At 36.8% G+C, this 25,658-nt stretch overlaps 1 long non-coding RNA gene across 1 annotated transcript in view; it reads left to right on the top strand.

The window, feature by feature from the left end:
• Positions 1-25,658, top strand: part of LOC108405354 (uncharacterized) — a 108,843-nt gene that overhangs the window by 39,379 nt on the left and 43,806 nt on the right. The window contains exon 3 of the long non-coding RNA XR_001855163.3: positions 7,160-7,258. This is a non-coding gene — a long non-coding RNA (uncharacterized lncRNA). The remainder of the gene's footprint in view (positions 1-7,159; positions 7,259-25,658) is intronic.

A 25,658-nucleotide genomic window follows, 5' to 3' on the forward strand; every position in this document is an offset into this window, starting at 1 on the left:
TTTTTCCATCCCTTGACTTTTAGTCTGTATATGTCTTTGGGTTTGAGGTGAGTTTCTTGTAAGCAGCATATAGATGGGTCTTGCTTTTTTATCCATTCTATTACTCTGTGTCTTTTGATTGGTGCATTAAGTCCATTTACATTTAGGGTGACTATTGAAAGATATGTACTTATTGCCATTGCAGGCTTTAAATTCGTGGTTACCAAAGGTTCAAGGTTAGCCTCTTTAGTATCTTACCGCCTAACTTAGCTCACTTATTGAGCTGTTATATACACTGTCTGGAGATTCTTTTCTTCTCTCCCTTCTTATTCCTCCTCTTCCATTCTTCATATGTTGGGTGTTTTGTTCTGTGCTCTTTCTAGGAGTGCTCCCATCTAGAGCAGTCCCTGTAAGATGCCCTGTAGAGGTGGTTTGTGGGAAGCAAATTCCCTCAGCTTTGCTTGTCTGGGAATTGTTTAATCCCACCATCATATTTAAATGATAGTTGTGCTGGATACAGTATACTTGGTTCAAGGCCCTTCTGTTTCATTGCATTAAGTATATCATGCCATTCTCTTCTGGCCTGTAGGGTTTCTGTCAAGAAGTCTGATGGGTTTTCCTTTATAGGTGACCTTTTTCTCTCTAGCTGCCTTTAAAATTCTTTCCTTGTCCTTGATCTTTGCCATTTTAATTATTATGTGTTTTGGTGTTGTCCTCCTTGGATCCTTTCTGTTGGGGATTCTGTGTGTTTCCGTGGTCTGTTCAATTATTTCCTCCCCCAGTTTGGGGAAGTTTTCAGCAATTATTTCTTCCAAGATACTTTCCATCCATACTTTCCATCCCTTTTCATCTCTCTTCTTCTGGTACCCCTATAATATGGATATTGTTCCTTTTGGATTGGTCACACAGTTCTCTTAATATTGTTTCATTCCTGGAGATCCGTTTATCTCTCTCTATGTCAGCTTCTATGCATTCCTGTTATCTGGTTTCAATTCCATCAATGGCCTCTTGCATCTTATCCATTCTGCTTATAAATCCTTCCAGAGTTTGTTTCATTTCTGTAATCTCCTTTCTGGCATCTGTGATCTCCCTCTGGACTTCATCCCATTTCTCTTGTGTATTTCTCTGCATCTCTGTCAGCGCGTTTATGATTTTTATTTTGAATTCTTTGTCAGGAAGACTGGTTAGGCCTGTCTCCTTCTCTGGTGTCTCTGTGATCTTGGTTTGCCTGTAATTTTGTCTTTTCATGGTGATAGGAATAGTTTGCAGAGCTGGGACTAGTGTCAGCTGGAAGAACTTCCCTTCTTGTTGGTTTGTGGCCTTCCTCTCCCCCTTTGCAAGGTGCTGGGTTCTCGCAGGTGTGAATGTGGTCTGGATGTTGTCCTGTGTCCTCTGGTCTTTATTCTAGGAAGCGTTGTCTTTGTTATATTTTCATATATATATGTGGTTTCGGGAGGTGATTTCCGCTGCTCTACTCATGCTGCCATTTGGCTGTGCCTCATTGTTCTCATTTTTAACCTTGCCTGCCATGAAGTAAAAATTTTTTAGACATTACCTTTAAGAGGCTATTGTGGCCTGCCTTTGAAGGCACTTGAGTATTCCATTTCACCCAAGCCCTCTGGGTTCAGAGAAGTATTCATGAAATTGTTCTATCTTTTCTCCATTATTTTTGGTTTTTATATTAATACATCCTCTGGTATGATACACACACACACATACACACACACGTCCATATATGTAAAATAAACTAAACTCAGTGCTGCTTGTGCATCCGGATTGGCTAGACCAGATGGAGTGATTTATGAACTAGAATTGAAAATCAAAGCACAAGTGCTTTTTAAAGAGGTGGAAGTTTAGAAACAATTGTTCATGGCCAACTTAGCTTTAATTCTAAGCAGGGTTAGGTTTCTTTTTAAGCCATGTTTGATGATGCAATGTTGGAATCTCTACCCTTGAGCTACTCTGTCAATATTGCCCTGACAAAGGGGAGCATAACTAGAGGTGAGCCGTAGAGTTTTGAAGGAAAAATTAACTGTTATAGTCACAGTAGAAGTGATAGTTGATTTTACTTTTGCTTTTTAAGAGCCTGTATGCGAAAACCAAGTGATGAACATCCCTTTGTTGAGTAGGTTCTGGGAGCCCCTAGAAGAACAAATACTAAAGCGTAATACCTCCTAATTGTCAAGTGCTTGCTAGGAGCCAGACTTCATACTCTAGCTATCTCATTAATCTTTAGGATAGACTTACACAATCAGCGTTACAATTCCTGTTTTACAGAGGATAGTAAGAGCATTATGGTCACAAAACTAAGACACAGAGGGGCTAACTTAAAACCCAAATTTGTAACTCCAAAACGTTTAATTTATTGCAACACCAATTCTTAACTCACTACCAGGAGTTTAGATTCATAGGAAAACAGGTTTCTCTGTCACAGACTAGAGAAGGAAGGGCCTAGAATACAGCTCAAAATGAGGAAGCTAGTGTTCTGCAATAAGGAAAGCTTGGGGATATCCAGTGCTTGTTTTCTCTTTTCCCCTAGACCAGACAAAAGGTGTCACACAATAGGACAGTGTAATAATGGTGAAATCCATATGGAAAGCATTGTGGCATTATACCTTTTATATAGGATTTGGATCTAGAATGTTTTAGAGGTTGATTTCTACTTTTTTCTGTAGCTATGTCATCTTAAGCAAATTATATATCCTGTTTACCTGTTTCTTCATCTACAGAAAGAGAGTAATACAATCTGTCCTTATTATATGTAGATTCTGAATTTCCAAATTCATTTACTCACTAAAGCGAATTTTGTAAACAATCGGTTGAAGTATGAATGCCATATAAAAAGCTGTACATAAATTGATGTATATATCTAGGTGTGTTTGGGGCTAACTACACACCTACTGAAACCATTACCACCATCAAGGCCATAAACATATCCTTATACCTCCCAAAGTTTCCTCCTACCCTCGTTTTTGTTGTTATTTTTTGTAAAAACACAACATAAGATCTACCCTCTTAGCAATTATACAATAGAACATTGTTAGCATAGGGACTGTATGTATAGTCAATCTCCAGGACTAACTTACCTTGTTCAACTGAAATCTACCCTTTGCCCATCACGTCCCCATTTCCCTATTGTCTCATCTCCTGGCAACCACCATTCTACTTTCTTCTTCTATGAGTGTCTATTTTAGATTTCGCATATAAGTGAGGTCATACAGTATTTGTCTTTCTCTCTGACTTTTATCACTTAACATATTGCCCTCTAGGTCCATCCATGTTACAAATACCAGGATTACTTTTTCAAGGTGGAATAATATTCCATTGTGTATGTATGCTACAGTTCATTCATCTATCGATGGACATTTAGGTTGTTTCCATATCTTGGTTATGGTGAATAATGTTGCAGTGAACATGGGAGTGCAGATATCCCTCTGAGAACTTTATTTCAGTTCTTTTGTATATATACCCAGAAGCAGGACTGGTGGATCATACAGTATTTTTATTTTTAATTTTTTGAGGAAATTCCAAACTATTTTTCATAATGGCTATATCAGTTTACATTCTAGCCAGCAGTGTTCAAGAGTCCCCTTTTCTCCATATTCTTGCCTATATGTTACCATTTGTGTGTGTGTTTTAAATAATGGCCATCGTAACTTGTGTCAGGTGATGTCTCATTGTGATTTTGATTTACATTTCTCTGATGGTTACTGATTTTGAGCACCTTTTCATGTACTTGGCTTTAGTATGTCTACTTTGGAGAAATGTCTATTCAGATTCCTTTGTCCATTTTTAAATTGGATTATTTGCTTTTTTTTGTTATTGAGTTGTATGGGTTCCTTGTTTATTTTGGGTATTAACTTATCAGATATGTGGTTTGCAAATATTTTCTCCCATTCTGTAGACTGCCTTTTCATTTTTTTTCATTTCCTTTGATATGCAGAAGTGTCTAAGTTTGATGTAATTTGCTTACTTAGTTTTGCTTTTATTCTTGTGCCTTTAGTACCACAAAATCATTGTCAAGACCAATGTCAAGGACCTTTTTAACCTATGTATTTTTTCAGGAGTTTTATGGTTTCAGGTCTTTAGTTCAAGTCTTTGATCCATCTTGAGATGATTTTTGTGTATGGTATAGGGATCCAGTTTCATTCTTTTTCATATACATATCCAGTTTCCCCAGCACCATTTATTGAGGACACTATTCTTCCTCTATTGTGTATTCTTGACACTCTAGTCAGAAATTAGTTGACCACATATGCTCTCCCTTCTGTTCCATACATTTATATGTCTGTCAGTATGCCAGTACCATATACTAGTTTGATTATTATAGCTTTATAATATGATTTGAAATCAAGTTTTGTTCTTCTTGTCCGAGATTGTTTTGGGATTGTTTTTCTATTTCTATAAAAATGCCACTGGGATTTTGGTAGGGATTGTATTACATCTCTAGATCACTTTGGGTAGTATGGACATTTTAACAACATTAAGTCTCTGAATCCATGGATACAGGTATTCTTCCATATATTTCTATCTGTTTTAATTTCTTACATCAATGTTTTACAGTTTTCAGTGTACAGATCTTTCATCTCCTTAGTTAAATTTATGCCTAATTATTTTATTTTTATTCATATTACCCCAAAATGAATGCTTGTGAGGCTTTAAGGTCACAGAAGTGCAAATAGTATGAGATGTTCAATGTGGTAGTTCCCTCCCAGCTGAGGGTGGTGAAGGCAATACTCTACCTTCCTGTTTCAGCTCTCATACTGTAAACAAGTGTCCTCTGCTTGGTCTACTTAGTGGCCAGTTGGCAAGTTTTTCCACATTGTTTTGTGTGTGGTTTTTTTCTTTCTTTCGGTGGCTTTGCTGTTTAAAATGGCCCCTAAGCATAATGCCAAAGTGCTGAGTATATGCTAAGTTATCCTAAGTGTAAAAAGGCTATGGTATACTTTACAAAGAAAATATGCATGTTAGATAAGCTCTGTTCAGAAAGTGTATTGACTATGACTTCAGTGTTAATGACTCAACAATATGGCACACCCAGGAAAAGGAAGAGGAAATTTGTCTATCTGTATATAAGGCCACTCCGAAAAGTGCAGATATTATCTATAGATGTGATGAAGCTATAGGAAACATGGAAATACAGATAAATTTGTGATTCATGAGATGAATTTTAAAAAGCTTAGTCCCAAATATTTCTGTTAATGGTTAAAGGATGCTCCCCTATTATTAAAATTACTCACTTAAATTATCATTTTTTTCTCCTAAAGAATTTATAAGTCACTAGAGCAGTGAATTTATTAGATTAGTTATTCAACATCCAGCAGAGAAGAGTCTTTGGGGACTAGATTATAGGAAGGATAGATTCGGGCAAATATCTCGTTCAGTGTCTCTGAGTAGACTTGTATCACTCATGGGGTGGTAATAGGGAAGAAGTAGATTATGCAGGAAAGCCCTGAGTGCCTATTAAAGGTTAGCGCAGTTCAGGATGTGAAGAGAGAACATATAGGTGGATAGTAAGAGTCTAAAAGGATACATTTACTTGTTTGCTTTTTTTCACAAATTTTCCCAGAGTCTTGTTGAGGATTACAAGAAATTATTTTATTGATATGCCTCATACCATAAAAATTCAGTCCATTTGGCTCAAAATAATAGTTGTGGTTATTTAGAATTTGTGCTAAAAGCTGTTTGTGTTTCATCAAATTGCTTTATATTCATTAATTGAACAATTACTCAAACTGAAAATGTGTCTCTTAGGAAAATGTTAAAAAATAGTCATAAAGAACATAATCCTCACTAAGAACTATTATTCCAAGTGTGACAAGCTTTGTTTTGTCTTATAGAAAACAGAGATGTGATTTGGTATTAAGTCAAAATAAATGGGTTATGACACATTCCACCCTTTAAAATATTCCAAGTCTGGTGGGATAAAAGGAGGAGATCTGCAGATGGTAGGCCGAGCAAAGGCATCTAATGAACCTAGCGTTGCTACATAGCAACAGCATTAGCATTTCATTTGCTGGAATGAATTATTGGAGTTTTTCACTTTTTCAAAAGGTTTGTGCACTGATCTTTATGCAGCAGTGTAACTAATGATTAAAAATGAACAAAGGCTTGAAAAATAGGACTTATTAACAAAGGTTACAAGACCTGAAATGATTAAATCTGGGAGAAGGCTGGTGGAGTCATTTAGTCAGGAATTTTCAGAGCCTGAATGAGGACTGTCCAGAAGATAGTAACTGGCTGTTCTTTTTCTCTGTGGAATATATTAATAGCTCTCAAAAGATATCAACCTGAGCTACTATAGGAGTTACTGGGGTGAATTATGAGAAAGAACCTCCTCCCTATTTTGACAGGAAAAATTAAGATAATTTAGCAAAGATGTACAAACTCAATCCCCTAAGAGTTTTTCTTGACCCTCCCCCTAAATTAAAACCAATTCTCTTTTTACTGAGAAATATAGGAACAGTCTTGTCTGAAGATAGGGGACCAAATGATGTTTTGATGTCTGTTTTCAATAGGTTTGGTCATTTCAGTCATTGCAGTGTGCTCAATATATAGTGTGCTATATAAGCCTACTACTATTCTAAGAGTGTATGCCTTTATTCTTTTTATAAGAAATATCTCAAATTAGAGGTTGAAATGTAAAAATAACGATTGCCTTAGCCCTAAGGAATTCTTACAGCATATTCATTTTTCTTGCCCCCTATAACTACAAGTTCATTATTAGCAAAAGCAATTTTATTCATATTTCCTTTCTTGCTTCCTCCTCCTTTGTCCCCCTCCTTCTTCCTCTCTCCCTTAATCTAACCCATGCAGAGTGGCTACTTGAGGGAATGGTTTTATGAATAAAGACTACATCCTTTACTCAAGAGCCTTGGTGTGCGATTATAGATTAAAGCTTTCATTTTGAAAGTCAGAGCAATATACAGCCATAAAAATAGCAGTAGCAGCATTATTTTAATTACTGCATGTGGAAGCATAAGAAGATTCAAGACAAATACAGCACTGGAGCTTACAGGCTTTAAGAGCTGCACTCTGGCTAATTGCACCAGTGTTCATGCTGTGGCCAAATGGCCACCTTTGGGGGAAAGTCACAGAGGTTATTCCTTTGTCAGCTATTGGTGTCACTGAGTCTGTGCTCCTCATCATCCCTCTGTTCTGTTGTCTGGTTTTGTTTTAGATCCCACAGGTACTCTCTTCCCCACCACATACTGGCACTGTGACTGCCTCATCCTTCCCTACAAGCATTTACCACATAGTCCTCAGTTGCTGTTTCCAGGTAAGCTAATATGAATACCCCATGCAATATTTAGGACCTACATTAAAAAATTACTTGTTGTTTGTCTGAAACTCAAATGTAACTGACATTTGTTCTGTAATTTTATTTGCTAAATTTGGCAACCCCATATCTAGATGGCATTATGATTAAAAAGATGGTGTTAAATGTGACTATTTAAAATGGATGGTGTCTGTTGGAAACCCACAGTAGTGAATACTGAAAATTCTTCAAACACAGCAATATGGGACAAACAATGTTTGGCTTAGAAGGAGTTAATGATTTAAGGGTGAGCATCATGTAATAGAGTAAGAAACGGCATGAGCTCAATTTTGTTGCCTAACCAAAGTGATCAGGAAAATAAAATGTGTAGACTGATCTATAGTTTTGGTATGGACCATAGATTTTTTTTCTTAACAGAATAAGAACGTTGTGATTGTTTGTTTTTTTGAACCTATGAAACTAAAAAGAGATGGTTTTGGAGGACAGGTGACTCTCTGTGAGCCAGAGTGGGAAGGATACATGTTGATCACTAAATGCTCTTGCCTGGAGTGATGCAAGTGGGGTATGTATCCATTTTTGGTAAATGTTCTGTATGTATTCAAGAAAAATATGTGTTCTACTGTTTTTGTACAGAGCATACTTTAAATGTCACTTAGGTCAAGTTAGTTGATGGTGTTCAAGTCTACTGTAGTCTTGCTCAATATATACTTGTTCCAACAATTATTGAGAGAGGGTGTTAAAATATCTGATTATACTTTGGATTTCTCTTCTTCTGAAGTTCTATCAGTTTTTGCTTCATGGATGTTGAAACTGTTATTAGAGGACTAAATATTTAGTATTGCTTTATCTTCTTGATGAACTGACTGACCCTTTACCCTTTACTTTTAATGCAATGATCTTCTTTTTTTCACAAAACAACTTCATTTTGGAATGTACTTTGTCTAATATTAGTGTAGCCACCAGCTTTCTTTTTATTAGTTTTCAGATTATATCTTTTTCCATTCTTTCATTTTTACTCTATTTTTGTCTTTAAAGTATATTTCTTATAGGCAGCACATTGTTGGGTTTTGTCCAGCATGATAATCTGTGCCTCTTAATTAATTGTGTTTAGATCAGTAATATTTAGTGTGATTACTGATGTATATTTAGTGTGAATATTTAGTGTGACATGATGATATTTGGGCTTATCATCTTGCTAAGTTTTTTCTATATATGCCAGTTATTCTTCCCCTTTTCCTTTTATTCTGGCTTCTTTGAGATTATATTTTGTAGTGCCACTTAATATTTTTGTTGCAAATTAACTGTAACTCTTTGTTTTATTGTTCTCATGATTGCTTTAAGCATATATCCAATTTAGTAGAACTCTCCTTGTTGTTGCCCAGACCCACTAAAAATCCTCCCAGGTCAGTGCCTTGCTTTCTTGGTCCCTCCTGACAGAAATGCTCTCTTGACGCATATATCTGCATGGCTTACTCTCCCATTTCATTTGGTCTCTACTTAAAGACCAGTTTTTCAGAGAAGGCCTTCCTGACCTCCACATCTAAGGCCACTCCCAAAACCTGGCTTGTCACTACTTTTAATCCAGCTCAATTGTTCTTCATAGCCTTTATCATCTCATGATTTATTTGTATTTGTTCATCATCTCTTTTTCTCCATTGGGCATGTAAGTTTCATTAGTGACTTTGTTCACTGCCTAATTTCTAGTATGTAGAAAAGTGCTTGACATATTAAGCCCTTAATATCTATTCGTTGAGTGAATGAATGAAAGAAAGATTCCAAGTTGGGAGATACCTAATCTGCTGCAGTATCTGATCACCAGAATGCATTTGCCTGAAGTAGCTGGAGAGATGAGCTCACCTTCATCTCAGTTACTGCTCTGACTAGTCCTCTCAGAGGTACCATACTGGAAAAGGATAACCTTTCTAGTTAGAAGAGGAACACCCACTGGTGAGGCAATTGTGAGGATAAAAGTGTTTGCAGGACATTTTGGAGCTTCTTCCTGGTGTCTTTGCACTGTGTAGCTCCCAAACCCCACTTCTTTCTTCTTTCATATACATACTCTAGATTACTTTTGTCACAAGTTTCTCAACCCCTCAAAGTGCAAACTTCTGATCTTCAGTATTTCAAGGTCAAGGACTATTTTTCAGAAAATAAATAAATAATGATGTGTATGAGGGAGAGAGAGAGAGAGAGAGAGAGAGAGAGAGACATAGAGAATGATAAAATGTAGTATTTTGGAAATCTGGATGAGCAACCATAGGAATTCTTCATATTAACTTCCACAACATTTTTTAAAGTCTGAAATCACATCCAAACAAGAAGTAAAGAGAATAACTTCAAGCATCTTCTCTTCTACCTCTTTCTCTAATTCCTCTACACCAGTAGGGTCACAAGTCCTGTTGTTTCTAGCTTGTCATCTGACTTTGTAGCCATTGCCTTATTTTATATTCTTAGGGCTGTCCCCCACTTACTTTTCATGCTGCTCTCATATCCTTCTACCTAGAATCTTGCAACAGTCTCTGGAACTGGCCTTCCGAGGCGGTCACTCCTGGCTGACGTCTACTCCTCAAACAGCTACAGGAATGCTTGGCCAGACGTGCAGGTCTAATCTTATGTCTCTTCTGCTCGTGAGCCTGTGCTTTCTCCTTGTTGCTCACAGAACGGAGTGCCAGCTCTCAGCTTCACAGCCCTGCACACTTAGCCCCGAACACTCTGGTCAGACATAGTTCACCCCCTGCCCCTCCGTATCAATCCCATTTGATTCCCTGACATTCCAAGAACACACCCACACTTTTCTGTTCTATTTGCAGTCTCCCATCTCTTTCTGTTGAAGGACTGACTTCTTCAGATTTTACCTCCTTTTGATGTCTTCTCCCTAGAAGTCCAAGAAAACCACATGATGGTGTTAAGTTGGTGAGCGATTATGTTCAGAATAGTTTAGAAATGTTCTGCCACTGTTGAAACCATGCCTTTTCTTATATCCTGAAGTAGAGGTGCTTATGCAGGTTTCTATATTTAACAATCCTACTGTAAAATATTGTCACAAGCACCCTTTCTATAGGACCTGCGATTCACACCCAGCATAATTGTGGACTGGCTAATTTAAAAGTCAAAGAAAAATATTTTATGAAATTTTTGTGTGTTGACTACTCTAATTTTTTTGGTCACAGATTCCAATCACTGGAATCAGATATTGGAATACATCTGTTTTTGAACAGTGCAAAAGAAAAATACATGGTGATTTCTAAAATCTTTATCAATTTTCTTGGCTATAAAGATTTTCTGTTGCCTGAAATCTGTGTGAGTGATAGTAATTTAATGAAGATTCAAAACAATGTGACATAGAACAATTGTTGACATTGTACTGTGTGGTTAAGAGCTCCAATGTTGGATGAAATATTTTGAAACGTTCTATAAGCAAGCATATGTGACTTGATTTTGTAAATTCTTGCCCTATGCAAATATAAGAGTTCCTTTCTTCTGTTTTATGATCTGTTACAATAGCTTTTGTGAACTGAAAAATAATAGTGTTTAAAAATCCACTGAAAGTAAGTAAAGATCCACTTGTTTTTTTTATTCACTCTTCTTGAGTATTATTGTTCTCTTAAAATTAGTAGTGTTTTTCTAATACATTTATGAGATGGACATTCAATTCCAGGGAAAATCCATTTTTATTCTATTTATTTTATCTCAAGAGACTTAAGATTTCATTTTCCCTAGTTATTTGGAGGTCTAACTTAATTTTCAAGCCATTAAAGATTATTTAATTTTGTCTTGGGCTTTGTCATGGAAAACTAAATTCATGGCTGTTTTTAATCACTCACAAATCCTGTATCTCTTCAGTCCTCCTAAATTTTGAAAGATTCCAGAAGTCTTTGGAACTCATTTCCATATATACTCCTGACCATAATCTGTGTGAGTGGTCAGTTCTGTTTACTGTTGCTGTGTTTCTCCTTACAGAAGGGGTCAGTGTAACTCCATAGAAAGGGCCAAGCAATGCCCAAAGGGCAATAAAGACATTCAAGTCTGTGGGCACTGAGACAGCCCAGCATGGATGGACTACAGACCCTTGACATGTACCTGTTAGTGACAGTTTCACTGGACTCACACAGTCTAGGGGACTTTTATGTTTTTGGAATCCTTAATTGCCCGGGGATATCTCAAGGACCCTTTCTGGGTTTTAAACACATAGAGATTCCTTGAATATGACTCAAATAACTTACTCCTAAAACTTTCCTATAGTAACTTCCCTATACTTACCTTGTTCCTCCCTCTGCCCCGGTTCCACTTTCCTTGTCAGTTAAGCTTTGAACCATTTTTGCTTGAGGAGTTGGAGTAATTTGGCAGCTACTTCACAGTAACAATAGGAAAGGGCCTCATGTGTGTTCACGCCACTTCAGTTCTTATCTGCTTGCCCTTATGGGATCACACTCAGCCTGTTAATTGTACCTTGTTCTCACCAGCTACTTGTGCCATTGTAATAATTGATTTCTGCTAATGAAGCAAGAGTATATTTTAATAGCAGTACATTTATTTGCTGAGACAAAAAATTCTAAATTATGTGCTTTATGTCCCAGAAGTTATACAGAACCACTCTTATTAAATATTATACATACATCATAGTATTCTCCACAGCACTTTTCACTCTGATTCTTTTACAGTCTTTGCTCATTACAGAGCAGTCTAATCACTCCCTGCTTATTCCTTCCACTGTGGGCTTGCCACTGCCTGCACAGGCTTGCTCACCAGCATTCCTGCAATCCCTACACTCTGATTTGCAAACTTTTAAGCCAGTTTGGGCTTCTAAGAATAGTTTGCCCCAGGCACAGACAAATCCCTTCTCTAAGATCTGAGCCTGCTTACTCCCCAGTGAAAGAAAACCTTCTTACCTAGAAACTTAGCAAGGACTACCCTCTGACATTCATACTTAGGCCAGCAGTGCCATTCTTCTTCCAGTCTCAAATCTCAGAGTCCTTTTGATTCTTCTTTCTTCCCACACTCCATTTCCAACCATTCACTAACCTGGACTTCAAGCATGGAGCTGAAAAATCACCATAATGGAAATTGAAGATATGGTCTGATCTGGGCTCTAGGTCTAAAGAACTGCGGGCTTCTGCTTTGCCCATTCATCTTCCTTCCAATCATAGGTGCCCAAACCTTTTCTCCCAGGCTCTGCTCTTCGCCATGGGCCACGCATGCCTCCTACTGGACTAGCACACCGCTTGTTCTGAAACACAAGCATCACTCAAGTGCAGGCAATTTCCAGGATAGATGCTCTATATAAATGCTGCAGAATGCAGGTACAATTTCACATGCTAAGCAGTTCTAGTCCTGAGATGTTGTATAGGAAAGTCCATAGTTCTTACGGAAGAACTGAGATAAACTTTCTTCAGTTTTCAGAAAAGCATTCTGGTGATCAGATACTGCAGCAGATTAGGTATCTCCCAACTTGGAATCTTTCTTTCATTCATTCACTCAACGAATAGATATTAAGGGATTAATATGTCAAGCACTTTTCTACATACTAGAAATTAGGCAGTGAACAAAGTCACTAATGAAACTTACATGCCCAATGGAGAAAAAGAGATGATGAACAAATACAAAGTGCTTTAGAAAAGGGGGCTATGATTTTACTTAAATTGCATACAAAGTTTTGGACTTATTAGCCAACATTTTAATCAACTTCTAAGTTAGGACTTCCCATGTGGCATTATATTGCTTCTACAATATTTATGGTTTCTTTGTTGAAATATTGTTGAGAATGATGTTATTACTTCATGATAATCTCCTGTTATCACCTTGTACTTGTTCCTATATTTTCTCTCCTCACATAATTTTTAGTGCAATTCTGAACTTTTATCTTCAATTTTTATTGAGCTAATAAATAAGCAAAGTACATAAAAATGAGAAAAGACTATATGTAGTCATATATGTATATATGCATATGTAAAAACTATATGTACAATATCTAGAACTCAATTCTGATATTAATGAGTTGGAGTAGACACAACAATAAAATATATGGGTTTTAGTATTTCTCAGTTATTCTAAAATTGAGTTCTGCTGGACACTGACAAATTTTAATCTCTGATAGACAAGAACAGTTAATATAACTTTCTCTGTTCAAAAATGATGTTTAAATAGAGAATTCTAAAGTACTTTTCAACTATATTAGCATAGCAGAAAGGTGTGTCTCTTTTTGGAGTACTATGATCTTAAAAATTTGTGTGCAAATTAGTTTTATTTAAAATACCCAAAGAACTAGTGGTGGAAGTATAAATTGTTAAGCTCTTTGGCAATATCTGGTAAAGTTGAAAATGTGCCTGGCTTACACGGCCCATCGCATTCCTGGTTTAGCCACAGGGAGACCTTCTCCCAAATGCATTTTTGTAGCAGATACACATACTTTTTACTAGCTGAGGAAATAAAAACTAACAGATACTGAATATGGATATTAGTTTTTCAAGTACTTCACATCCATAATTTTGTTTAATCCTATTGCAATTTACCACCTTACAAAATTCTTGTTTTAGTTACAATAAATTTGAGTTGATTTTCCTGAAGGTAGAAGTCCAAGAATCTGCTCATCATCATAAATTTGCTTTCTTATTTTAAGTATTTATACTTACTGCTTTTTAGAAGTCTCAGTTTATTGGCTAACATTTCTACAATGTTCACCATAAAGCTGATGAGGCCATCCTGACATTAATGTAACCCTAGTGTCTCACTTTTAAGAGATTGTCACTTTGGGGTCCTTCTTTAGGTAAACAATTGCAGTTCAGAGGAATAAATTTAATAAAAATGTGTTGTACCTACATGAAAAAAGGTGTATCATTTAGTCAATGGGCAAAAATTAAGACTTGAATAAATGGGACCATATGTGAAATTTACTCTGTGCAAGTAAAAATATAAATTCCCTTCAAGGTAATATGTATTTGTTGGCATAAAATTACAGTGGTTTTTATTTGTTAGATAATGAAAAATTTTATCAAAAGAAAGAACATTTGTAGATATTTCTGAGTGTTAACAAAAGAAGACTGGAAGATGAATAACTGAGTCAGATATTAAAGCTTGTTCTAAAGTTATAGTAATTACAAGTATGATAATGATTCTATCATAGAGAGTTTAATGTTCCTTTTTGCAGCATTCTAGCCTGGGGACTCAAGTTTGTCTTTCATATCACACTTTCCATGTTTCATTCTGCCCCCTTTTTATTTATTTATTTTTCATAACCATTTTCCCCCTGATATGTTAGTTATCTTATCATATTTCATCTCTTATTTGATAGTCATTGTGTTTTTTTCTTGAAGGGACACATCAATGCTGTTTACTTCCATTTCCTGCTCTAAATCTTTTAAATGTATTTTTTCTTTTCATCTTAGTGCGATGTTCTAATTTTTTGTTGTTGCAGATTCCTCTCATAGGTTCCATTTATTCTGTTTTCTCAGTTGCAATGGAAGAATGTAAACAGAATAGTACTTCTGTTCCCAGATTTCTTTTTACTGTGAGAATCTTCCTATAAGATTTTGTGACTGATGTTTTGTTGAGGAACATTTTCAGTAATAGCAATAAAAAAACAGGTGGGAAAGATCCAGAGCCATAGGAATTCTGGGAAGGAAAACTTAGTCTCTTACGGGTTTGATCTGTGTTTTTACAAATCCCCTTTTTATAGCCAGGTTTCAATTTTGCCTGTTTTCCTTGTCAAGTATGAAGTGTAACTATGTTCCTCCAAATGAGTCTTACAGAGATTCTTTTGAAGCACATAGACATTTTATCCCATAAATATCTTATACATGGGATAAATACATTTAAACTTTTTAATCATATATGTTTTACTTCATCTATGTTACGATTATCAGTATACAAAGATTAGTCTAGGCAATGTTAACTAACAGTTATTGACTGTGATTCCATAGTCAGCACTTTCTCAATTCATATAATAACCAGTAAGATAAGTATTACACTTCCATTTCATAGACAAGCAAAATGAGTTTTCAAGAATATAGAGGAATGTGTTTCTAATACACTAACTTACCTAGATGCAGTCTGTAAAAGCAGAAAAATTTTCAAAGAGAAAAATGTAATTCTCTCTGAATTTTCAAAAAAAAGAATATAATTTTACAGATTCCCATAGAAATTGAATTTAACCTCTTAGTGAAGGCCTGAATCCCTTTTATAGCATCCCTGCCAAGCAGTCATTTCAGTCTGCTTGAGACTTTCCACTAACGGGGAACATTTTATCTTCCAAGATATCCTATTGATCTGAGAGTAGTTTGAGTCAGAGTTCTCAGTCTCATCCATACATTATGGGGTTCCTCCTGAGTAGACTTTGGAACTCAAGTTATTAATTTGAATAATGCTGTTACCTCCTTCTCCAGAAACAAGTTCACTAATGAAACTTCAGTGTCTGTATGGGTTCAGGCAGAAGGACAGCTATGATGGTAAGTCATTGACAGTTGTGACAGGCCACAGTGGCCACCTAGAAGCTAATCTTTCTCCTTGGTAGAGCCTGTGAAGACTTGGTTGAACAGTATTGGAAAGCTATGACCAGCTCTCCTGGTTTCAGCAACTAGGATTGCTCAAAGTCTTTTCACCTATAATTTCTGAGCCTTCTGTTTTGTCCTAGGTCAGTACATTGTGGGTATGTAGCTCAATTTTATGCAACACTCTCTTACAATTTGGGTTTAGTTTTTCTCCTAAAAGCTACATTGTTTCTCCTTATCACCTTGCTTAGATACATTTCACTTTATTCCTTCTCAATCTGCAATGACTTCATTCAGGGATTCTTAATACATATTTGCATCTTTGATGAAAACTTCCATTTGCCAAGGGAAGTCTCCTCTGTCTTAAATATTTTAACATTCATAAGACATATGAAAGAAATGTCAGACCTCTTGGCTTGTAAGCTCCCCAGTTTCAGACATTTCAGAGAGATCATATTTAGTTTATGATTTTATGATTTCTAAGGAAGCAGAGAGTTCCTTGAGAGTAGTTGTCAAGTCTGATAATTCTTTCCCAAAGCCAGGGCAAGTTCAGTCCTGAATCCAGCACGTTTTTTAAATGAACAAGTAGGTTCTAGTCAATTCTTTGTCTTAATATTTGCATTGTGGTTTCGGGTGGAGGGTTGTTTTCAATGAAGTGGTAAATAATCTGTTCTTATAAACACTGCTGAAATGATGTCTTGACAGGAGAAAGAGATGAGAATGGGTAGGTGTATAATGGCATGGTGGTAGATTGGAAGAGAGATGAGAGTTAAATTGGAGAACTGGAGTGAGCATGAGGGAATGCACAGTCACTGTTAGGATAGCAAACAGAGCTGACGGCACCGGGAGTGGTGGAAAGGAGCACACAAGTAGTGGTGCTGATATGTGTGGGAGAGAGACAGGTAGAAATGGGGGCATTAGTGAGGGCAAAAGGATAAAAGTAAAAGGGTATTGAAAAGGAAACAGCAGAACAAACCCAAGTGATCTGAGAAACTCCTTGAGTAAAGTAGAGTGTGCAAAAGGACAAAGAAAACATGTGACCGGTGCTGAAATCCAGAGCCAGTGGGATGGGCAGTGATACAAACCTCCCCGCACTGCCTGCTTGTGAAAGTAATGAAGGAACGTACAGGGTGATTGTTGTAAGTCAGTGGAAGGATAAAACAGAATCAGCAAATGTTTCTTTAAGGAAATTTGAGAGGGAAATATACAGGACAAAAGTTGAATATAGTAAAAAGGAAGTTGGAAATACAGTTGGAAATAAAGAAGATATAGAAATATGATGACAATTGATAAAATGGACTACAGAGTAATGCCTTAGTTAAAAAAAATACCTGTGAATTTTCATTATTTATTTGCTCTGTCATAAAAGATCTGGTAAAAATGAAGGTCTCAGAAATGAGGGTACAATAGCTCTGTGAAACCAGCAAATACATATATAATGTGTGTGTGTGTGTGTATACATTTAAGACAAAATAGTTCCATTTTCCAGTAACAAACATAAAAATCAAAGTCACTTAGATCAGTGTATATGTTTCATGAATAGAAAATGACAAAATTGTGAAACAGTGGTGCCTCCCCCCTGACCTGGGCATCCTCTTCTGTTGAACATCCAGATCCTCCTAAGATGACAGCCAGAGGGTCTTGGATACCTTTACTGACTGCTAGACCACTTTGGGTCTAGCACTGGAAGCAACCCAAAGTGTTTGTTGGTTTTAACATTTAAAATCACCAGGACCAAAACATTCTTACTTTTGGAGTTTAACTGCCAATGTCAGCTGTATAAATCTATAACTTCGCCTCTCAAACATCGTTGCGCTCTCTTCCTCTTGTGGATCATTGCACTTTTCCAGTAGAACTTGAGTGCCTGCCAGTACAGCATATTCTTCCCTCCTCCAAATATTTAAAATATGATCTTACTCTGTGAAATCTTTCCAAGCACCATCAAGTCTAATAATCTTAAGCAGTTCTTTTTTTCCTTAACGCCTTTCCAGTGCATCCTGTATTCAAATTGTGCAAGTATGTGACAGTTCACCAGAACCCATTTTATATTCCTAATATCTGCCTGTAACATTTGAGTTCTCTAGAAATTAGGGAAATGAATGTGCCACTTACAAAATCATAGACTGTTGGAATTGGGAGGGAATTTTAGAGATCATCTAGTCCAACTTATTATGAGTCATTTGTTAGCAGCTCCAAGGGACTCATTCACAACAAGGGATATAAACAATTAGAGCCTCTTATAAAATCTAGAGTAAGAAAAATAAGGATTCCCCCAAGGAAGGAAATGAAGCTAAGTACGCTAATTTGGACAGATGCTTGAACAGCATCTCCAACACATGCAGGCACAAATGCACGGCTATGTTGATTCAATACAGTAGATGAGACTTCAAATCAAACAGAGACACTTATTAAGCATAGCATCATGATTAAGATATGCCTAAGGTATCAAAGAACTGAAACTGTTCCAGAGATATGAGAGACACAGAATCTATCTCATAGAGAAAAATCATAGTCCAGATAGACAGTCATTTTTCTTCTTCTAAGTCTGTATTTTAATGAGCTTGGTGCTCATAATGTTCCTAAGGATTATATCATTGAACAGGTTTATAAGGCAACTTAAAAAACACCACCATCCAGTTTATATGTAAAATACTTGCTAATATCTTGTAGAGCTCATGGGTAAGAAACTGGCTTCCATGGTTCCTGCTGAGATCATTAACATTTAATCAAGTAAACAATTATGTTTCCCCACATGAACTTGACAGTAGCCTGGAGCTAAGTATGGTATTATAGTTCTGATCAACAAGGTTGGGTGTGGAGGAGGTCTCTCTGAGCCTTTTCCTGCAGGCTTTCTTTGGGAAAGTGCTCCCAGGGTCTACTCCTGTTATTAATTTTTAGTTTCATATCACTGTGGTCAAAAGGTATTTGATGTAAAGTAGAGTGTTTAGTTATCTTAAATTTATTCAGATTTGTTTTGTGGCCTAACATAGGATCTTACCTGGAAAATGTTCCATGTATACATGAGAAAAATGTGAATTCTGGTGCTGTTGAGTGGAATGTATTGCATATGTATGTTAGGTCCATTTAGTCTAAATTGTTTTTGATTTTCTGTCTGGATGATCAGTCCATTATTGAAAGTGGAATATTGATGTCCCCTACTATTATTATATCACTATTTCTCCCTTTTGTTATGTGAATATTTGTTTTATATATTTAGTTGCTCTGTTGTTGGGTGCACATATACTTAAATTGTTATAGCCTCTTCATAAATTGACCCCTTTATATAGCGGCCTTTTTTGCCTTTTGTGCAGTTTTTGGCAAAAAGCCTGTTTTGTCTGAAAAAAATAAGTCACTCCTGTTCACTCTTGGTTACCACTTGAATTGAGTATCTTTTTCATCCATTCTCTTGTGGGCAACATATTATTGCCTCTTTTTTTTTATTTAATCTATTCAGCTATTCTGTGTCTTTGACTGGAGAATTTAGTCTGTTAACATTTAAAGTATTTATTTTATATGAGGACTAACTATTGCCATTTTGTTAATTGTTTTTGTTAGTCCCTTTCTGCCTCTTTCTCTCTTGCTGTCTTTCTTTGTGATTTTATTTTATTTTATTTTATGGGTTTTCTTTTAATAGTGGTATGGTTTAATTAATTTCTCTCTTCTATGATTCTGCTCGATATTTTTTACTTTATATTTACCATGAAGCTTATATAAAATATAGTTAAAATAGTCTGTATAAAGCTGATAACTTCCTTTCAATTGCATACAAAGTAGATACACTTCTACTTCCTCTCCATTATTTCATTTTATTGATGTCACAATATACATCTTTTATTGTGTATCTATTAATATTATTGTAGCTATAGTGATTTTTAATACTTTTGTGTTTTAACTTTTATATCACAGTTAAAAAGTGATTTATGTGCTGCCATTACAGTATTTGAGTTTAGTGAATTTGACTACATACTTGTCTTTACCAACCAATTTTATATTTTCATATTATCATTTAGCATCCATTTGTTTCATCTTGAAGCACTCCCATTACCATTTCATGTAAGGAGGTCTAGTGGTGATGAATTCCCTTAGCTTTTGTTTGTCCAAGAAAGTCTTTATCTGTCCTTTATTCCTGAAGGTCTGTGTTGCTGGGTGAAGTATTCTTTGTTGGCAGTTTTTTTTTCCCAGTACTTTGACTGATCATCCCTTTTTTCTCCTGGTCTGTAAGGTTTCTGCTAAGAAATCTGATAGCCTTATGATTGGGGGCAGGACATAGTTTCCATTTTATGTGGTGAGTCAGTTTTCTCTTGCTGCTTTGAAAATTCTCTATTTGTCTTTGACTTTTGAGAACTTGGTTCTAACGTGTCTCTGTGGAATCTTCTTTGTGTTGATCTCCTTTAGGGACCTCTGATCTTCATGACTCTGGATGTCTATATTCCTCACCTAATTTGGAAAGTTTTTAGCCATCATTTCTTTAAATAAGTTTTAGTTCTTTAAATAACTGCCCATTTGTCTGTCTCTGTTCCTTCTGGGACTCATGTAATGTGTATATTGGTTCTCTCAATAATGTCCAATAAATCCTCTAGTTTTTCTTCACTCTTTTTCATTATTTTTCTTTCCTCATTCATCTTTCTTGGACAATTTCAAATGATCCATTTTTGAGTTCACAGACTCTTCTGCTTGATTGAGTCTTACTGACGTTCTCTGTTGCATTTTTTACTTTGTTCTTTATATTTTTCAGCACCAGAATTTCCATTTGGTTCTTTTTTTATGATTTGTCTGTCTGTTTGGCTTCTCATTTTGTCTATGTATTTTCCTGATTTCACTGAGTTGTTGGTCTGTGTTTTCTTGTAGCTTGCTGAGCTTCCTTAGAACAACTGTTCTGAATTCTTTATGAGGAAAGTATTAGATAACCATTTCTTTGAGGTTGGTTACTGAAAAATTATTGTAATCTTTAGTAGTACCATGCTTTCCTGATTTTTTTTTCTGTTCCCTAAAGTCTTGCATTGCTGTCTTTACATTTGAAGAAGAATTTTCATCTTCTAGTCTTTACTGACCAGTTTTGGGAAAGAAAGATCTTCAGCAGTCAGTCTGGATAGAGATTCTGGGGGTCTCTGTGGAATGCTGCTCCACTTCTTTTGTTCCTGTTTGGGGGGAAAGTTTTAGGATTATGTGCTTTACCACAGTCCCTCAAAGCTAGGCAGTGTGCAGAGAGCTGTTTGTTTATGTTCCCTGGGGCATTTCCCTATAGTTTTCAAGGTTATGCATCTTCTTTCAGTCCAGTAGAGTTGTGTGAGCTCCCTGCATGTGTTTGCACACCATCTGCAGAAGTTTTCACATGTTGTTTGTGAGAGTATTTGCAGGACACCAGCTATGGGAGTAGAGGACTATGCAATGCAGTGTTGAGTGTGTGGGGGCTATTTGAGGGAGGAGTCCACAGGTGATATGTCTCATTTGTTTCCTGGATGGAGTCTTTGAGGTGGTTAGTAGAAACTGTGGCCCTTTGTTGAGTTCTGTACCTTGGCTGCTGTTAGCCCAGCTCAGTCCCTGCTCCTAGCTTCCTCCAGTCTATGTTCTGAGTGGGTCAAGAATAAACTGGACATCCTGTGCAACATCCTACACCACTGAGAAAGCCAGGTTCTACTCACGCACATATTCTCACTTTCCTCTGTGGGAGAAATCAGAGGCAGAAAAGGTCTCTTGACCCTGAGCCTTTGAGGAGGAGTGATTGATGCAGGTAAAGTGAAATGGTTATTCTCACTCATCAATGTGCCTTCTCTCCAAGATTTTTTTCCTTCAACAGGTGGAGGCTTCTACACCAGGACTCCAAGGCTCCCAGAAAGGTACTCTCATTTGTGGGTGGCTGTCAAAATTAATGTTTCTGTCAGGATGACAGCTGAAAACCCCTATTCCCCCATCTTGTGATGTCATTTCTAAGAATTGCGTTTTCTAAGTGAGTAAGTGTCAACCCACATCCAGAGGGGTGTGCTGTTTTCTCATGGAGCTTGTATAAATGTTTTCTGCTTGTAATTTGAGGGCTGCATAGTTATGAAGTTAGAGACAGATATATGGGACATTGTTGTGTATGGGTATGCATTTGTATGTCACATCTCCTTAACTAGACAGTACATTACTAACCATTGGGATGTCAGAGGAAATCATGAATGAGGAGAAGTTTGAGCTAAGCTGGAAATGTTTGGTTTGTAGGATGGACAGGAAAGGCTGACATTTTGCTGGGGTCAGGCTATTTCCCCAGGAGTCCTGTGTATTGTGTCTTCTTTCTTATAATTCTCATTTTGCTACAACTTCATGTAGCCAGGCTTTCCTGGAGGAAACTCAAAACATCCATTAACATCATAACCTGTGTGGAGAAGCACTTGCCTATAATAATATCAATACTTGACAAATCTAATTGAAGCCTGTGTTATTGTGTTGCCCTAAGAGCATTTGGGGTTGATATTAACTATATTGTGAAAATGGTTCAGTTAAGATGGCCGAGAGCAAAATGACCCAGAAGCATCTTCTAGCTTCCAAGCTGCCAGCAGTTCAGAAAACTGAAGTCTAGACTCAGAACACCCTGCTACAATGTATATGCTTGGTTTGGTATTTTTTTCCAGAGCATGTTTATGTAGTTCATGTTGCTTGAAATTCTGCACACACAAACACACACACACACACAAACACACACACAGTTGTCATTAAATATCCCACTTTTAGAGAGTTACAAAACCAACTGACAAAAAGTCTAAGAATGCTGCTGAAAAAGAGTCTTAAACTTTGTTTAACAGCAGTTCATTTAGTGAATTTATTTGACCATGGTTCTCATAAGACTTACTGTTGGAATGTGGCGCCTTGGGAACTGCTACACTCTGGTGTTTTACCTGTATGCACCTGATCCATTATTTCTCTGGCCTTTATTTTTGCTCCCCTTGGCAAATTATTCCTGGACTAGATTCTAGCCCTCTCTTTTTCTTGCTTCCTCTGGATAGTTATGTCACATTTGCATAGAGTGAAGCTCATGTAGATTGCCATGTTGTTTTGTGGTTTTCCTAATAGTCTTCTATGTGTGCAAGTTCTCTTTTTCCAGTTAGACCATAAGTTGACCCGTGTCAGTGCCAGTGCACTGTTAATGATAGGGTCTTACAAATGATTGCTCATGACAAGGGCTTATTTCTTCATTCAGCAAATATTTATTACATGACTACTATGTGTTTTGTGGTTTTATCAGTGCTTATAACATATCAGTGAGGAAAGCAGACAAAGATCCCTGCCCTCATGATGCTTATTTTCTGGTAGTAGAGCCAAATATTAAATATTGGACATAGTAAGCAAATTAACAACAATTATTTGCACACAAAACACTAAACCATTTTTCCTGAAGAGTAGGAGATGAAGCCATCTGATGAAAAAGAGAAGCAGATTTGTTTATGAATTCAGAGGGTGGGCACACAGAGGTGTAAGGCTGAGGATGAAAGTTTGAAATGACTTGTTGACTGAGGATGCAAGTGGATTGCAATGCTTTTTATTCTTATAATTCTTTCTTTTATTGAAAAGTACCATATACATCCAAGTTATGTTTGGCTCAGAGTCCAGACTTTGATTTCTAGATCCATTAGGTCATGATCCAGGGCACAAATCCATTCCTAGCTGTACTATGAACACAGTATCCACTGATTACTTCTCTTTACCACACTGCTGTTGTAATTACTATTGGAAGTATGTTGAGGCAAAAATAAAAGGGGAGATGAAAGGATGTAGAAAATATGTATATTTAAAGAGGCAATATAGAAATGAGAGGTGGATATTGGTGTCACATTCACAAATGCATCAACTAGGTCTTAAGGTGGAGGGAAGGACATGCCTTCTCCAATCCAGATTTAGTTGTTTCTGACATCTTTAAGGTTACCTGGGAGTGGATTAAATTTATTTTTGTTTCCTTCTATCTGACCATTCCTTCTCTGAATAGGAAAGGAAAAGAAAGGAGGGAAGGAAGGCGAGAAAGTCAGGAAGTAAAGGAAGGAAGAGAAAAGGGAATCCTGCCTCTCTTGGGCCCACAATGGCTGACTCCACCACTCTCTCTCCTCAGTCACTGTCATGCACCAGCCTCCTGTTTACTCCCCCTCATGCTAAGTCTGGCAGTTGGTTTACAGTCCTCTTCTCCATCCCAAGACCCACAACCATCCTGCGTGGCTCCAACATGTTCATGACCTTTCCAGCATTCTGGCCTCTCACTTCATTGTCATTTTAATCCCCAATAGCTTTCTCTTTCCTGCAGTCATACTCTGTACTCTGTGATCAGAAACTGTTCCACCTCTGCAGTCATTAACTCAGGCACTGTGCTGTTGGATTGCTATCTCTTCCTCCTGCAGCCTGCTTGTTTGACTACTCCCCCCATGGGTATTCCTCAGTCTTATTGGGACCCCCCACCAGCTGGAAACCTTTACACTTTCTCAGTCTTGTGGAATTTTTTTTTCTTTCTTCCCTTCCTTACCAAAGAGCTTCCAAGTTTAACCTTTCAAAAACAACCTCGCAAATATGCCTCTTGATTTTCTTTCTGCATTGCTTAACTTGTAAAAGTCTCAGTTTCTTTTTTCCCCCTCACACAAAGAAGTATTCATTCACAAAATTTGGCTCTTAAAGAGACACAGGTTGTAAGCTAGATGGAATGAGAGGCCAGTAAGAGCAATGGGAGGGACTTGGGTATGTTTAAATACTGATGAGAATGACCTTATTGAGAAGGAATGGTTTATTAAGCAAGGTATAAAAAGGATAGTTGTATTGTCACTTTCCTAAGAAGGCAGTAGAGTGCTTTTGTTACAGAATGCCATGGATGAAAACCTGGCTCTCCCAGTTATTGGTAGAACCTTGGACAAAGATGTTGTCCTTGTTACCTTAGACAAGTTGTATAATCACTCTGTGCCTTAGTTTTCTCATCTAGAGAGTGGAAGTAATTATAGAATCTACCTCCTAGGGTTGTCGAGAGTATTTTGAGTAAAGTACTTTGAATAGGATCTGGCATATGGAAAGCACATAGTGATAATGTGACCATGTTAGGATCCACAGCAGAAGTGGACAAACTTTTCTTGGAAAGGAGGGACATCCCTTCTTAAGCAACCAGAGTAATGGACAAGAAGGAGACACATGTCAGTAGGTGCACATGATTAATTGTAGAAAATCAGATGAGTTCTTAACTGATGACTTCTGTTTTTCCTGAGAAGTAGGAGATGAAGCCATCTGATGAAAAAGAGAAGCAGATTTGTTTATGAGTTCAGAGGGTAGGCACACAGAGGTGTAAGGCTGAGGATGAAAGTTTGAAATGACTTGTTGACTGAGGATGCAAGTGGATTGTAGAAATGTAACCAGATTAGTAGACAATGTGTGAGACATGTTTTAACTATCACAAATTTTAATACTTAAATGCCATTTGCTGTCACCTTCTCCAGCAAGACTCAGCTGGTCATGTACATTGTCCACACATGTTATTATCTGACTTTTTGATTCTAGCCACCTAACAGATGTGAAGTGATATTTCAGTTTTCAATTTGCATTTCCCTGCTGAGTAATGTTGAGCATTTTTATGTACTTATTAGTCATTTGTAAACTTTCTTTGAAGAAATGTCTATTTAGATTGTTTTGCTACTTTTTAACTAGGTTAGTTGTGTTTTTTTGCTTTGTAGCATTCTTCACTATATATTCTAGGTAGATGTTCCTTATCAAATATATGATGTGCAAAAAATTCTCCATGAGTCATCTTTTCACATTCCGTATGGTGTCCTTTGAAGCAAAAATGTGTTCAATTTTGATAATGTCCATCTAAAGTTTTAGCTTTATATTTCAGTCACTGATTTATTTTGAGTTAATTCTTGTATGTGATATGAGGTAAAGGATTCCATAATTCTTGAAATATTCTCTTACCCTGCCTT

The sequence above is a fragment of the Manis javanica genome, chromosome 2 (genome assembly GCF_040802235.1).
Source record: "Manis javanica isolate MJ-LG chromosome 2, MJ_LKY, whole genome shotgun sequence".
NCBI classification, from domain to species: Eukaryota; Metazoa; Chordata; class Mammalia; order Pholidota; family Manidae; genus Manis; species Manis javanica.